Source organism: Arachis ipaensis, chromosome B09 (assembly GCF_000816755.2).
Source record: "Arachis ipaensis cultivar K30076 chromosome B09, Araip1.1, whole genome shotgun sequence".
In the NCBI taxonomy this organism is placed as follows: domain Eukaryota; kingdom Viridiplantae; phylum Streptophyta; class Magnoliopsida; order Fabales; family Fabaceae; genus Arachis; species Arachis ipaensis.
Window position 1 is genome coordinate 84,153,015 of NC_029793.2, and position 15,531 is coordinate 84,168,545.

Consider the following 15,531-nt stretch of genomic DNA (forward strand, 5'->3'; position numbering starts at 1 on the left):
ATAGTATAAAAATAAAATATTAACAAAAAATAATATCAAATATTGATAAAAAAAATATTGCCCAACGTTTTTCTTAGGGATAAGTATTGTTTTGGTCTCTCACGTTGAGGGTCAGAATCGAACCCGTTCCTGGTGTATATTTTGATTTAAAATCATCCTTAATGTTGTATTTGATTTTAAAATCGTCCTTTTAAATATTTTTTTTTCTAAATGACAAAAATACCCCTTTTTTTCACCATTTCATTCTTCTTGTTCTTCTTCCTCTAGGAGAACAAATTCTGTTCTTGTTCTTCTTCTTCCAGAAGAAGAAATTCTTCCATTAACAAACTCAAAACTTCAAATCTTAATACAGTTAACAAAATCCAATTACAAGAATTAAAAATACCCATTTTTTCACCATTTCATTCTTATTGTTCTTCTTCCTCCAAGAGAACAAATTTTGTTCTTGTTCTTCTTCTTCCAGAAGATAAAAAAAATTCTTCCATTAACAAACTCAAAACTTCAAATCTTAATACAGTTAACAAAATCCAATTACAAGAATTAAAAATACTCAAATTCATCTCCAATTACAAAAATAAAAAATCTATCATTTTAATTACCAAGAACAATCAAATACAAGAAAAAAGAACAAAAATTAGAGAGAAACACAAAATTCAAAAACAAAAATACAACAATAATCCAGAAATCCAAAAATCCAGAAATAAGAATAAAAACAAAACCAACAATAAAAATTAGGAAATTAGGGATTATGATGAACAACATCAAATTCTCCAAATCTAATAACAACAACATATTTAATTTCTTTTTAAAACAGAAAGAATGAAACTTTATCTTATAAAAAGCATGGAGGTCGCCGTTGTTGCTCTTGGAGATCGCCATCGGGGTGGAGGTCGTCGTTGGCTGCTGCTGTTCTTGGAGATCACTGCACCGTCGAGGTGAAGGTCATCATTGGCCGCTGCTGCGCTTGGAGGTTCCCACGCCGTCGGGTGGAGGTCGCCACGCCGTCGGAGTGGAGCGCCGTGCCGTCAGGATTGAGGTCGCCGCCATCAGGGTGGAGGTCGCCGTCGAGGTGAAGTGTGTGTGGCGGTTGTGTGTGATGGAGAAGAAGAAGAAGAAGAAGGAGGTGGTGTGTGATGGTTGTGTGTGAAGAAGAAAAAGAAGAGTGATTGTTGTGTGTGAAGAAGAAAAAGGAGAAGGAGTTGCGCTGTGTGTTTTGTGTTGTAACCGTGGAGTGAAGAAGATAGGGTTTGAAGTTAGAGAGGTGAGAGAATAAAGGGTAAAATGGTCAAAAAAGACAATTTTAATACCAAATATAACATTAAGGACGATTTTAAATCAAAATATACATCAGGGACGGATTCGATTCCGACTCTTAACGTGAGGGACCAAAACAATACTTATCCCTTTTTCTTACTATAGTTATTTAGCTCACTTCACTTTAGGTCAGATAAGGTTTTTTTTTAATACTTATTAAGACACTTACTTAACGTCATAGCAATGGCCACGAGGAAGAAACAAAAGAAATCACGAGAACAAATCGAAAAAGTTAGCCTATCAAATTACATAAACAACAACTAAAACAAATTAGCTACTTATTAGAGCCATCATCACAATAAACTAAGTCAGATAAGATTTCTTGCATCTTTCTTTCTAGGTTATTCCAACTAGCGTTCTCTCCAACAATGTTTACATGTGAAGATTTGGAGTACAGGAGTTACATCATATAATTGTAATCCCATCAAAGAATCCCAAATTACATGCATATAAATAAATTCTCCTACAATCATCACAAGCATATCTTTGAAGCAAACACAAAGGATATTGAAAACGTCAAGGATGATACAACTCAAAATTTAGCAAAACTCATCCATAAAAAATAAAATAAGGTAAAGTGTATCATTATCCTGGATGCGTTTGTATTATTAGTTGTTTTTCTTGTTTTAAGTCATTACTTTTTTAGGTTTAATTACAATTTTATCATCTAATTTTGTCACTTTCAAATATCTTGTACTACTAAAATGTTTGCTAAATGTTTTCAAAGAATTATAATCAAAAGAGAAGTAAATCAAGTAGTAATTAAAAGTTGATCAAAGAGCAAACTTAGCATGAAGAATGGAAAGCAAGTACATGAGGGTGAAGCCATGCACCAATTCAAGAAGTAGGACATGCCACGCCCTGGAGGAGAAGAGAAGGGCGTGCTACGCCTAGGTAAGGGCGTGCCATGCCTAGGCAAGGGCGTGCCACGCCCACAACACTACAAGAAAATAGAACATTTGTAACAAAAATTTTGTATCAAATTTAAAATTGTTACAAAAAATGATTTTTTATAATAATAATTGGTGATTATTACAGCAAAATAATATTTTGTAACAAAGAATAAAGTCGTTGCAAAAATTTAAATTATTTTGTAACAAAATATATTCTTATTTCAAAACCTTGAATTGTTTTGTAAAAAAATATCTTCTTGTTTCAAAACCTTCAATTGTTTTGTAACAAAAAATTAATTTGTCACAAAATTTAACATTGTTTGTAACAAGTTACTTAATTTGTCACAAAATATAAGTATATTTTATAACAAAAAATTATTTCAAAATGTTAAACACTTTGAGGGTAAAAAAAATTGTTTATATAATTCTTTTTAGAATAATTTTATTTTGTTTCAAAAATTAAAATACTTTACATATTGTTAATATTTATTAATTTTTAAAAATTGTAAATATTAATTTTATATTATTTTTAAAAATTAATATATAATTTTTATTAATAATCAAATTTTTAATGTTAATTAAAAATTATCAGAAATCAGAAAATGAGGGAGCCGCGAGGGAAGAAAGAAGGGGAAGAGGGAGACGGCACGGTGGGTGTCACTACCACCAAAGCCGCCGTTGAATCACCATGGGGGAATGAGAGAGAAGGAGAACCGCAAAGAGAGAGATCAGAGATCAACAGAGACGTTCACGCCGTTCATCTTCGTCACTGCCATGCGTTGCCGCTGCCTCTGTTAGTCTCACTACCGTCGAGCTCGAAGGAGAAAGGGAGAGAGACGCTGAGAGAGAGATTGACGGAAGCCAGTGAAGTGCGTGAGAGAAGGGAAGCCGATTCTGTCACCGCCGCCGCACCCAGTTGCCTTCGGTCGAGCTCGCCGTCGCTGGAGGTGAATCGGTGTTGTGTCCTTGCGGCCAGAGCCACCAGTGCCACTACTACTACTCAAGTTCCGCTTCTCTTCCATTAGGGTTTGCTATCTCAGCAGCCCCTTTGAAGCTAGTGCCGGTTCTGTCAGGGGTTCCTGTCGTGAATGCCACCACCAATATTACCATTCTTCTTGTTTTGGTCTCAATTCCAGTTTAATTCGGCCGTGCTTCCACTGCTGCTGGTCTGGTCTGATTACTCCTCTACTAAAGGTAAGTGCAGTTTATTTGAGTATGGTTGCCTATATTGTTAGTTGATTCTGCTGATGTTGTTGTGGTTGAAAATATTAGTGTGTAAGAGTATGAGTGTAGTGGAACACTTTAGATGGTACTTGTCACGACAACTTGGTGGGAAATCATACCTTGATGAACTTAGGATACACCATGAAAATCATTAAAACATGTGATGGATATATGTCAGGAGTTAAAGGTTGTTAGAGGCTAGGAGTTGATTAGCCTCCATCTCTTGTATACATATATAAATTCACTCTTCTTGTTTAAGAACTCATAACAGGAGCATGCTTCTCTAACTCAATTCTTAACTAAGTTCTTACTCATTTTTGTGTTCTCTTTTATGTATTTACCAATGACCAAGGAGACTAGCCAGGGAAGCAAATAAAACACTTGGAGAGGAAGTTAGGGGTGATTGTGTACATCTTCAATTTGCTTAAGCACCCTCTTTTTTGTTGATTCACACATTCAATTCATACATATTTATAGATGATTCATATATTATTAGGGATAATGTCCTATTATTTGGTTTGAAAAATTTGGTTGTGTATTGGCTGAGAAGTAAGTAATGAATTGGTTGTTTTTGATAGAATCGTAGACGGTGAAAATATCCAAGTTTCAGGGAAAGTTCTGCCAAAATTTTTCTAAAAATTTTTGATAAAAGTTCTGCTAAATTTGACTGAATCTAAATTAAATAAAACTTATTTTGTTAAGCATTTGTGTGCTTAGAATTTTTTGAGATACTAATGGTACTCCTCGATAATGCTTCTTCAAGATGGCCGGGTTCATGCCCTTTATTCAACCCATCGATATACACCGATGCGAAACGTGCTGCTGATGAGGCCTGGCCAATCAAGACTGAAGACTACTTTCTGTGAGTCCCGAATGCGAATAATTCAATAAAAATCATTCCTTCCAACTTGTTGTTTGATATTTGTGCCATGATGTTGCGACATGGAAAATAGGCTATTGGACGGGGTATTTTACAAGTAGGCCAGCTATCAAATGCTATGTTAGATTCTCAAGTGGTTACTACTTAGTAATCATTCTAAGTACTTACTATTATTGTTAGGATTTGGTTAGATTTTAGCTACTTTGAGGAAATTATCAAATTTGAAAGTTCACCCAAATATTCTATGCAAATGTTTTCATTCAAATGTATATTAGAATCTCATTAGAATTCAGAACTCCAATTAATTGCTTAGATGCTATTGGTTTAGAGTTTTATTTTGATAAATGAGAGTTTAGCACCTCTCTATAATTAAAAGTATAATAAGACTCATTGATACTTGCTCCTCATGCTATACAATGATGAGAAAAGTCAACCATATTGGATTGTTTCGAAGGATCACTTGTTGTTATTTTAAGTTTATGCATAATTTGTATAATTTGCTGCTTTGGAATTTTCTCTTTTCAGGTTTGGATTTTATTAGGATAATTTTTGTAATGTTCTTATTTTGTATTTTGACATAAACCTCATTATGGAACTTTATGAGTGTAAAAGCATAAAAAAAAAGTCAAGTATATTTATTATGAGGATTTTGGTGGAAATTGTGTTTTGTAGTGATTGTTTGACAATTGATACTTATGTAAATTTAATGAATTGAATTATGATTAATTAGCCCGAGTTTATATATTGAATTGTTAATTCTTGATAATTTATATTCTTGATTGGCTAGTTTTAAACTTTAAGAATAGATTTTTAAAGAATTAGTTAATTTTAACTTATAAGTTCTAACTTAATTTTTACTCTGATGAAGATAGTGTTATGTGTTGTTTTTTTATTTTGGTTTTCATTGTTTATATTTGCAGGGATACAAAATTGATGCCAACTTAACTGAAATATGCTAGAAGAGTCAAGAATTATAAATCTGATATGATACAATTTTATGTTAGGAAAAAGTTGTGTTTAGTTGAATTTCTAGAACTTATTTTATTATAAAAGAATCTTAATGATATGTAAGATATTCTAATTATCTATATGATTATATATTATATAAATGTTAAGTTAGTGTGTTTAAAAAATTAATTGATATATCAATTATTTAACTAAATATTTTAAAATGAACTTTTTATTTTCGTAACTAAGAATAAAAAATGTTACAAAAGTAAGTAGTATTTTGTAACAAAATATTATGACATAAAAATTTAAATTGTTACGAAAAACATTTTAAAGGTCAAATATTGTTATCACTTTTGTAACGACTTTTGGTTTTTTGTATCAGAAAAATTTCTTACAAAATATTACTTTGAATTGTAACAGTTTCATTTTTTGTTACAAAAATTTTTTGTAACGGCACATACTGCAACGGCCATTTTTTTGTTACAAAATCTTTTGTTTCAAAATTATGATTTTTTGTAATAATTTGTTTTTTTATTACAAATATTGCTTTTTCTTATAGTGCAAGGAGGAACCAGGGCGTGTCACATGCATGATAAGGCATGCCACACCCTGGAGAAGAAAGAGTTGGCATGCCACAAACTTAAGGGCATGCCACGCCCCAACACAAGCAACAAGGGCGTGCCATGCCCTGTAAGCTCCAACAAGGGTGTGTCACAAGGGAGAGTGAGCTTGTCATGCCTCACCAAAATTAAGTCCCTAGGAGCAATGCAAAAAGGAAAGTGTGCCACGCTAAGACTTGGGTATGCCACGCCTTAACTCAATTTAATCCTGGGAGTGTTGTCCACTTCAGGTGTGCCATAAGGAAGATTGGGCATGCCACACTAGCCCATGATTTCCTTGTCTAGTGTTGATTCATCACAAGCCCAACCTTAAAGATTTGATTTTGAATTGAGGATTGAAGAAGGTTCTGTAATTAATTAGTTTTGAATTTCTTTTGATTCTGTTTTGTTATTTAATATTTGAATTAGTTAGAGATTATCTTAATTATTCTTATTAGGTAAAGTACTAAATTGGTATCGTATGTTTGGGGGGTGAATCCTATTTTAATCCCCAATGTTTAAAGTGTCCTATTTACATCCAAAATAGTTTTGATTAGCCTCAATCAAGTCCTACCGTTAAGTCATAGTGAATTTGGTAATGACGTGTCTAACGTGGCCAACCTGGTACACACGCTCGACTTAACCATTGGAAACAAGATAAAAAAAAAAGAAAAAGAAATTAGGGTCAATAAGTAAACCCTGAACCTCCAATATTGTTGTTCATCGTCTTCTAAGAAAGGCTCTTCCATCTTCTTCTCAAGGTTTGTGTAGCAACATCAACACTTATGGGAGAAGGAGGATGTGCTATGTGGGCAGAGACTAATATTGCGGACATCCTCTATAGTGGAGAACCCTGAAAGAAGATTCTGGTGATGCGTCAACTACCAGGTAAGGGTCTTTGATGAGAGGACTTTTGTGTGGTCTAGAATTCACAATTGAAATCTCGTTGCAAGTATAGTTTCTAAACCAACAATAGTCCTTTCATACAAAATATTGTTTGTCACAAGTAACAAACCCCTAAAATCTATAAACCGAAGTATTGAACCTCAGGTCGTTCTCCCTAGGAATTGCAATAAAGTGTCCTTGTTATTGGTTATGAAGTATCTTTGGGGGTTTTTGAGATAGGAGACAAGTAATGTAAAATGCAATGAAAATAAACTAACAACTATGAAAAGCTCTTGGCAAGGTTATGAGAATTGGAAGTCCTATCCTCATTATCCTCCTCAATTGTGAGCACAATTGTCCATTGCTACCACTTAGTTAACCTCTAATGATGAAGGAAAGTCAAGTGGATGAATCAACTTGATTCCACAAGTCCTAGCCAACTCCTAAGGGAAAGACTAGCTTTAGTGGTATCCAAATCAATTAGCAACTTCTAATTATCAATCTACAAAGGAATTAGATAACTCAAGCGTCACTAATTACTCTACCAAAGCCAAGAGGAACAAAATCAACCCTAAAATCCAACCAAGCATTTCATCAAACACTTGGAAGGCATAAAAGGAAAGCAAAGTATATTGATAACAACAATGAAATCTAACAACTACTTATTGCAAGGAATTAATAACAACAATCAAAAGAAACACAATTATTATGAATTACCTCAAATTAAATTTGAAGAAAATAGAAGGAACAAGAGTAGATCTACAATAAAGCATAGAAACAACATAAAGAAAATTACAACAAAAGAATAGAGGAATCATAAATGCAACAGCAAAGAATTGAGAAGAAGAGGAGGAAAGCATGAATTGGAATCTAGATCTAGATTATTGAACTAAACCTAATCCTAATCCTAATTCTAGAGAGAAGTTAGAGCTTCTCTCTCTAAAACTAACCTAAACTAAACTAATGATCAAAAGTGTCTAAAGTATATTGATTCCCCTTCAATCCTTGGCTTAAATAGCATAAAAATGGAGTTGGATTGGGCCCACAAGGCTTTAGAATTCGCTGGCCACGTAATGCTTTAAGTGGATTATATGGTAGCAACGACGCATGCGCATACAGTGCGCGTATGTGTCACCATACGTGTAGCAACTATGACAAATCGTATATCGTTTTGAAGCCCCGGATGTTAGCTTTCCAACACAACTAAAATCGCGTCATTTGGACCTTTGTATCTCAAGTTATGATCGATTAAGTGTGAAGAGGTCGGCTTGATAGCTTTTGCGATTCCTTCATTTCTTCATGAGTTCTCCATTTTTACATGCTTTTTGTTCATTCCTTTGATCCAATCTTTGCCTTCTAAATCTGAAATCACTTAACAAATATATCAAAGCATCTAATGGAATCAAAGGTAAATCAAGATCAAACAATTAAGCACCTAAAAAACATGTTTTCACTCTTAAGCACAATTAAAGGAGAATTTACAAAACCATGCTATTTCATTGGATAAATGGGAGAAAGGTTGACAAAACCCTCTAAATTCAACACAAGATAAACCCTAAATGTGGGGTTTATCAACCTCCCCACACTTAAACCAAGCATGTCCTCATACTTAAACCAAGAGAAAGCAAAGGATATCAACATTTATTCAATGAGATCTAACAAAATACACCTATCTATATGAATGCAACTAAATGCAAAATGATTCTACCTACTTAGTTAAAAATAAATCAATCTCCAAGATATACATGCACAAGTAGGGCCAAGGTCCTATGACGACTCATGAATCCTACCAATTCAAGTATAAAAATGAAGTTCAAGTAGACTTGCAAGAAGAAAGCTCATGAAAGCCGGGAATCAAGGAATTGATGAGCATCAATCCCTCACCGGAAGTGTTTTGCACTCTAGTCGCTCAAGTGTGTAGGGTCGATTCTCTCAATTCTCTCCTAATCATGCTTTCTAGATTTGTTCTTCTTCTAACAATCAACATTTATTCAATGCATGCATACAAGTATCATGAGGTCTTTTCATAGGTTGTAATGGGGCTAGGGTCAAGGTCGGATGCATATATGGTAAAGTGAGCTTGAAATTTGAATCTTTGATAAGCTTAAACTTCCCACCTAACCTATGACATCCCATACAATTTCAAAGCTAACCTAACCACCCATTTTTATCACTTTTTCACATACTCATGTACACTTTTTCATTTCACAACACTTATGCATTAACCTTTATTGAGCTTTGCTTTGGGGCATTTTGTCCCCTTTTATTTCTTTCTTTTTCTATTTTTTATTTCTGCTCTTTTTCATATTGTTTTTTTCTTTTCCTTTTTCTCATTTTTCTTTCTATATACAAGATCATCAATGCATAAGGTTTTACATTCATTACACATGGGCATGTACCCAATTCCCAATATTTACAACAAAAATACAAAACTACCCTTTTATTCACCCAATGTCCCAAGATTTTCCACACTTAAATGATACACACACACTAGCCAAAGTTAATCAAAGATCCAAATTAAGTACATTTATTATTTTTTGCTTTAAGGCTTGTAATGTGCTACATTAAGAACAAGTGGGTTAAGCATAGGTTCAAATTGGCTAACAATGGAAGATAAAAGGTAAGGCCATTTAGGTAAGTGAGTTATTTGAAATGATGGCCTCAATTATATAAATGCATGAATACACAAAATAATGGACATAAAGAATCAAACAAATCAAAGATCACAATCATAGAAAGAGAATAATGCACACAAGAAGGGAAAATAAGTGGTTATAAGATGTAACCACGCCATTAGGCTCAAATCTCACAAGCTTGTGTTCTTAGCTCAAAAACCATGTTCCAAAATAAATTCTTTCAAGCAAGCTCAACAAAAATTGTTTTAAAATTGGTAGGATGCCCTAAAATAGTATCTTGAAAAAAAAATCATCACTCTAACCAAGTAATCCTAATAGGAAAGAAGTGGTAAAAATATGTACAAATTCTAACTAACATGCAACCTATCATGCAATGCAACAACTATCTAACGAAGAAAATAAAAAAATTTGGTGTTGAAAAGGACATTGTTACCCATGGAGATCGGTCGAACGACCTCCCAACACTTGAAGATTGCACCGTCCTCGGTGCATGCAAAGAAGAACAAGGTGGATGGGTTGCTACAATTGATGAGCTTCTTCAAAAGCTTGTGCGGATGACTCGTTTGTTGCCCCATTTCGAAGCTTTTCCTTTTCCTCCATTCTTGGTGGCCAACCTAAAGGAAGAGAAAAAGAAAGAAAATTAAGCCTATAAAAAAAGATATCAAAGCAAATAGAACATAGGCGGGGGCTAATGCCAAATAAGGTTATGGTTCTCTACTACATGGTAGCTACAACATGTGAGTGAGAAAACATTGTAAGCTAATGGCATATCAACTAATACTTGATGCAAGAGTAAAGTTAGAGCATGAAGAGCATAGTGAGCATCATGTTCAAATAAGAAAAAGTGGGTTACGAAAGACATGTAAGCTCACATCAATGCACAAAGGATACAAGGATCCTCAAAGGTTAAGCATTGAATTAGAAATTTAATTACCCATCAATATCAAACAAGTCTAGAGGCACCAAGATTAACCAAGAAATTTTCAACAATTGAGTAAGAAAATGCAACACCATTATTGAAAGAAGAGACTTAGAAAAAAATTGAAAACATGCTATAGAAACAAAATTGAAATGTAAAGAATAGAAGTATACGAATGCGATAAATAAAAGAAAATGGAAGAGGAGAGAAAAAAACTCTTTTTTTTACCGGCGCGGACGCGTCATGCACGCTTACGCGCCGATGTGCATTTTGGCCGAAGGGCGCGTATGTGCCAGGTGCGCGCATGCGTGGGTGAGGTTGGGCCAAACGCTTAATGCTGGCCCAGGGCTGGCACAACTCTCGGGTCATTGGCCTGGGAACCACTTTAGTGAATCGGTGCGCACGTGGCATGTGCGCGGGTGCCTGCATATGCAAAATAAGGACATCGACGCGTAAGCGCGCAGTGCGCGCACGTGTACACGCAGTTGTGCAATTGGCCCAGCTATTGCGCGAGATTAGCCAAACTCTGGAAAAAGTATGGGCCTGAATATGCGTATGGACGCGCACGCGCACATCGTGCGTACGCGGTGCAAACACACATAACTTGCACTTTAAGCAACTAACAACCAAGATATTAAGACAAAACTACATGAAGAGGAAAACTACCTACAATGGCAACTCAAATCACTTATTAATTAAAGCTACAAGAGAGTGGAAAGAGTTTACCATGGTGGGGTGTCTCCCACCTAGCACTTTTATTTATTGTCCTTAAGTTGGACTTATGGGGAGCTCCTCATCAAGGTGGCTTGTGCTTGAATTCATGTTGGAACTCCCACCAATGCTTGGTTCTCCATTGTGCCCCAAGATTTCTCATGGATTGAGCCAAGTGTTGGTGGAGTTCTTCACAAGCTTGGGGCTTCCAAAGTTGATCCTCTTTGTGCGATCCGGGATCTCACACTTTGTTTTCACACCCGTCTTGAAGTTGATCGTCATTATTAGTCCATCCGGGTGGTGAACAAGATGAATTCTCTATGAAGTGCCCAACAATCCTCCTAGACCCATCTAATTGAGCACTATTCCAACCTTTGTATTCTACTCTTGAAGTATCAACCATAATGAGCCTTGATTTGCAACGCCAACCACGAAACATCTTTTTTTTACGCTTCATCCCACAAAGCATCCTAAGTTGACCATCCGTTTCAAGCAAACCATACTCAAGTGGGACAATAAAGCTAATAGAAATGAATTTGACCCACTCAAGTGAAGGAGTAGATGGCAACCTAGGTAAAGAAGCTTCTAAGGGTCTTGACAAAGCGTATCCAACTCCCGTCCTCCTCTTTCTAAGGACTTCCACCTCTTCACAAGATCTCTTAATTTCAATCCTTTGTTTAACAATTTTATCTAAGCCTTTTCCGTTACTCAAATCATAAATAGGAGGGTGAGAGAATTTTACCTCTACATTACTTTCAAATTCACCGGGAGAAGGTTCTTCATGCTCAAAGGATTCTTCACCACTAAGACTTGATGCTTGATCTTCATCAACAAGGGAACACAATTCTTGCTCTATCCCATCCAAGTCGTCATAAGAGATATGCCTTGGAGCTTGTACACATTCCTCCTTAGCATCAAATTCAATCATCTTGGAGGGGTTTTCTTCAATTCTAGACTCCCAAGGTGGTTCCGCATCTCCTAAGTCTTCAACCACTTCTTCCTCTTCTTCAACAATTATAGCTTCCTTCAATTGTTCCAATACAAAGTAACTTCCCTCATTCTCCACCAATCTCTCCATCATGTTATGCTCTTCATTTGTTTCTCCACATGTAACCATGGGAGTTCCTTGAGTATTCAAACATTGGGATGCTAACCGGTTTACCACCTTGTCCAAGGCGGCCGTGAATTGTTTCACATCCATTTTCATCTCCTCTTGTCCTTGAACAAGAACATCAAGGATTTCATCCATTGGAGGTTGGGATGGATGGAAGGGTTCATTAATTTGGGGGAAGGATCCATAGTAGGAAGGTGGTTCTTCTTGGTAGAGTTATGGTGGTTCACTACTTTCCACTCTGTCCACTTGTTGCACAACACACTCCATGGTTTCTTGAAGTTGATCCAATATTTCCTTGAGACGATCCCTTGACTCTTGTTCCTATTGGATAATATGATTAGGATCATATGGCTCTTGGATCGATGGACATGAATATTCTTCCATGGGAGGTTGTGGTGGAAAGTAATATTCATCTTGTGGTTGAAAATTTTCATACGTTGGAGGTAGTTCATCTTGGTAATAATATGGAGGGGGTGGTTCTTGAAAATATTGATGTTAGAATGGTGGTAGCTCTATGTGTGGTTCATATGGCTCATATGGTTGTTGGTAGGATGGATAAGGATTAGGGTCATATGAAGGTGGTTGGTGAAAAATGGCTTGTGAGTATGGTTGAGGGTTATGTTGAAGATATGACTCATAGGCATATGGTGGTGGTTCTTGAAAGTCACAAGGATGCTCACCATAGCCATTTGATTGGTATGCATCATAGAATGGCTCTTCTTCATAGTGCATTGGTGGGGGGTATTGCCAAGAGGATTGATCATACGCATATGGCTCCTCCCACCTTTGATTATCCCATCCTTGATGCATATCTTTATTGTAGCTCCCATTTCCTACAACATAGTTGTAATTACACTCATAGACAAAGTGAGAATTCATGATAGCAAGAGAAAATGAAAATAAAATCAAATAAGAAACAAAGAAAACCAAATCCTAAAACAAGCAAGAGCTAACAAAAGAAACATATTCACAATATTCATATATATACAATAACCAATAACACAACACCATTGCAATTCCCCGGCAACGGCACCATTTTTGATGAGAGGAATTTTGTGTGGTCTAGAATTCACAATTGAAATCTCGTTGCAAGTATAGTTTCTAAACCAACAATAGTCCTTTCATACAAAAGATTGTTTGTCACAAGTAACAAACCCCTAAAATCTATAAACCGAAGTATTGAACCTCGGGTCGTTCTCCCTAGGAATGGCAATAAAATGTCCTTGTTATTGGTTATGAAGTATCTTTGGGGGTTTTTGAGATAGAAGATAAGTAATGTAAAATGCAATGAAAATAAACTAACAACTATGAAAAGCTCTTGGCAAGGTTATGAGAATTGGAAGTCCTATCCTCATTATCCTCCTCAATTGTGACCACAATTGTCCATTGCTACCACTTAGTTAACCTCTAATCATGGAGGAAAGTCAAGTGGATGACTCAACTTGATTTCACAAGTCCTAGCCAACTTCCAAGGGAAAGACTAGCTTTAGTGGTATCCAAATCAATTAGCAACTTCTAATTATCAATCTACAAAGGAATTAGATAACTCAAGCGTCACTAATTACTCTACCAAAGCCAAGAGGAACAAAATCTACCCTAAAATTCAACCAAGTATTTCATCAAACACTTGGAAGGCATAAGAGGAAAGCAAAGTAAATTGATAACAACAATGAAATCTAACAACTACTTATTGCAAGGAATTAATAACAACAATCAAAAGAAACACAATTATTATGAATTACCTCAAATTGAATTGGAAGAAAATAGAAGGAACAAGAGTAGATCTACAATAAAGCATAGAAATAACATAAAGGAAATTACAACAAAAGAATAGGGGAATCATAAATGCAACAACAAAGAATTGAGAAGAAGAAGAGGAAAGAATGAATTGGAACCTAGATCTAGATTATTGAACTAAACCTAATCCTAATCCTAATTCTAGAGAGAAGTTAGAGCTTCTCTCTCCAAAACTAACCTAAACTAAACTAATGATCAAAAGTGTCTAATGTATGTTGATTTCCCTTCAATCCTTGGCTTAAATAGCATCAGAAATGAGTTGGATTGGGCCCACAAGGCTTTAGAATTCGCTGGCCACGTAATGCTTTAAGTGGATCATATGGCAGCAACGATGCGTGCACGTACAGTGCGTGTACGTGTCACCATACCTGTGGAAATTATGGAAAATTGTATATTTTTTGAAGCCCCGGATGTTAGCTTTCCAACACAACTAAAACCGCGTCATTTGGACCTCTGTAGCTCAAGTTATGATCGTATAAGTGCGAAGAGGTCGGCTTGATAGCTTTTGCGATTCCTTCATTTCTTCATGAGTTCTCCATTTTTACATGCTTTTTATTCATTTCCTTGATTCAATCTTTACCTCCTAAATCTGAAATCACTTAACAAATATATCAAGACATCTAATGGAATCAAAGGTAAATCAAGATTACACAATTAAGGACCTAAAAAACATGTTTTCACTCTTAAGCACAATTAAAGGAGAATTTACAAAACCATGCTATTTCATTGGATAAAAGGGAGAAAGGTTAACAAAACCCTCTAAATTCAACACAGGATAAACCCTAAATATGGGATTTATCAACCTCCCCACACTTAAACCAAGCATGTCCTCATGCTTAAACCAAGAGAAAGCAAAGGATATCAACATTTATTCAATGAGATCTAACTAAATGCACCTATCTATATGAATGCAACTAAATGCAAAATGATTCTACCTACTTGGTTAAAAATAAATCAATCTCCAAGATATACATGCACAAGTAGGGCCAAGGTCCTATGAAGACTCATGAATCCTACCAGTTCAAGTATAAAAATGAAGTTCAAGTAGACTTGCAAGAAGAAAGCTCACGAAAGCCGGGAATCAAGGAATTGAGCATCGAACCCTCACCGGAAGTGTTTGCACTCTAGTCGCTCAAGTGTGTAGGGTCGATTCTCTCAATTCTCTCCTAGTCATGCTTTCTAAGATTTGTTCTTCTTCTAACAATCAACATTTATTCAATGCATGCATACAAGTATCATGAGGTCTTTTCATAGGTTGTAATGGGGCTAGGGTCAAGGTAGGATGCATATATGGTTAAGTGAGCTTGAAATTTGAATCTTTGATAAGTTTAAACTTCCCATCTAACCTATGACATCCTATACAATTTCAAAGCTAACCTAACTACCCATTTTTATCACTTTTTCACATACTCATGTACTCTTTTTCATTTCACAACACTTATGCATTGACCCTTATTGAGTTTTGCTTTGGGGTATTTTGTCCCCTTTTATTTCTTTCTTTTTCTTTGTTTCTTTCTTTTTCTATTTTTTTTCTTTTCTTTTCCATATTGTTTTTTTCTTTTCCTTTTTCTCATTTTTCTTTCTATATACAAGATCATCAATGCATAA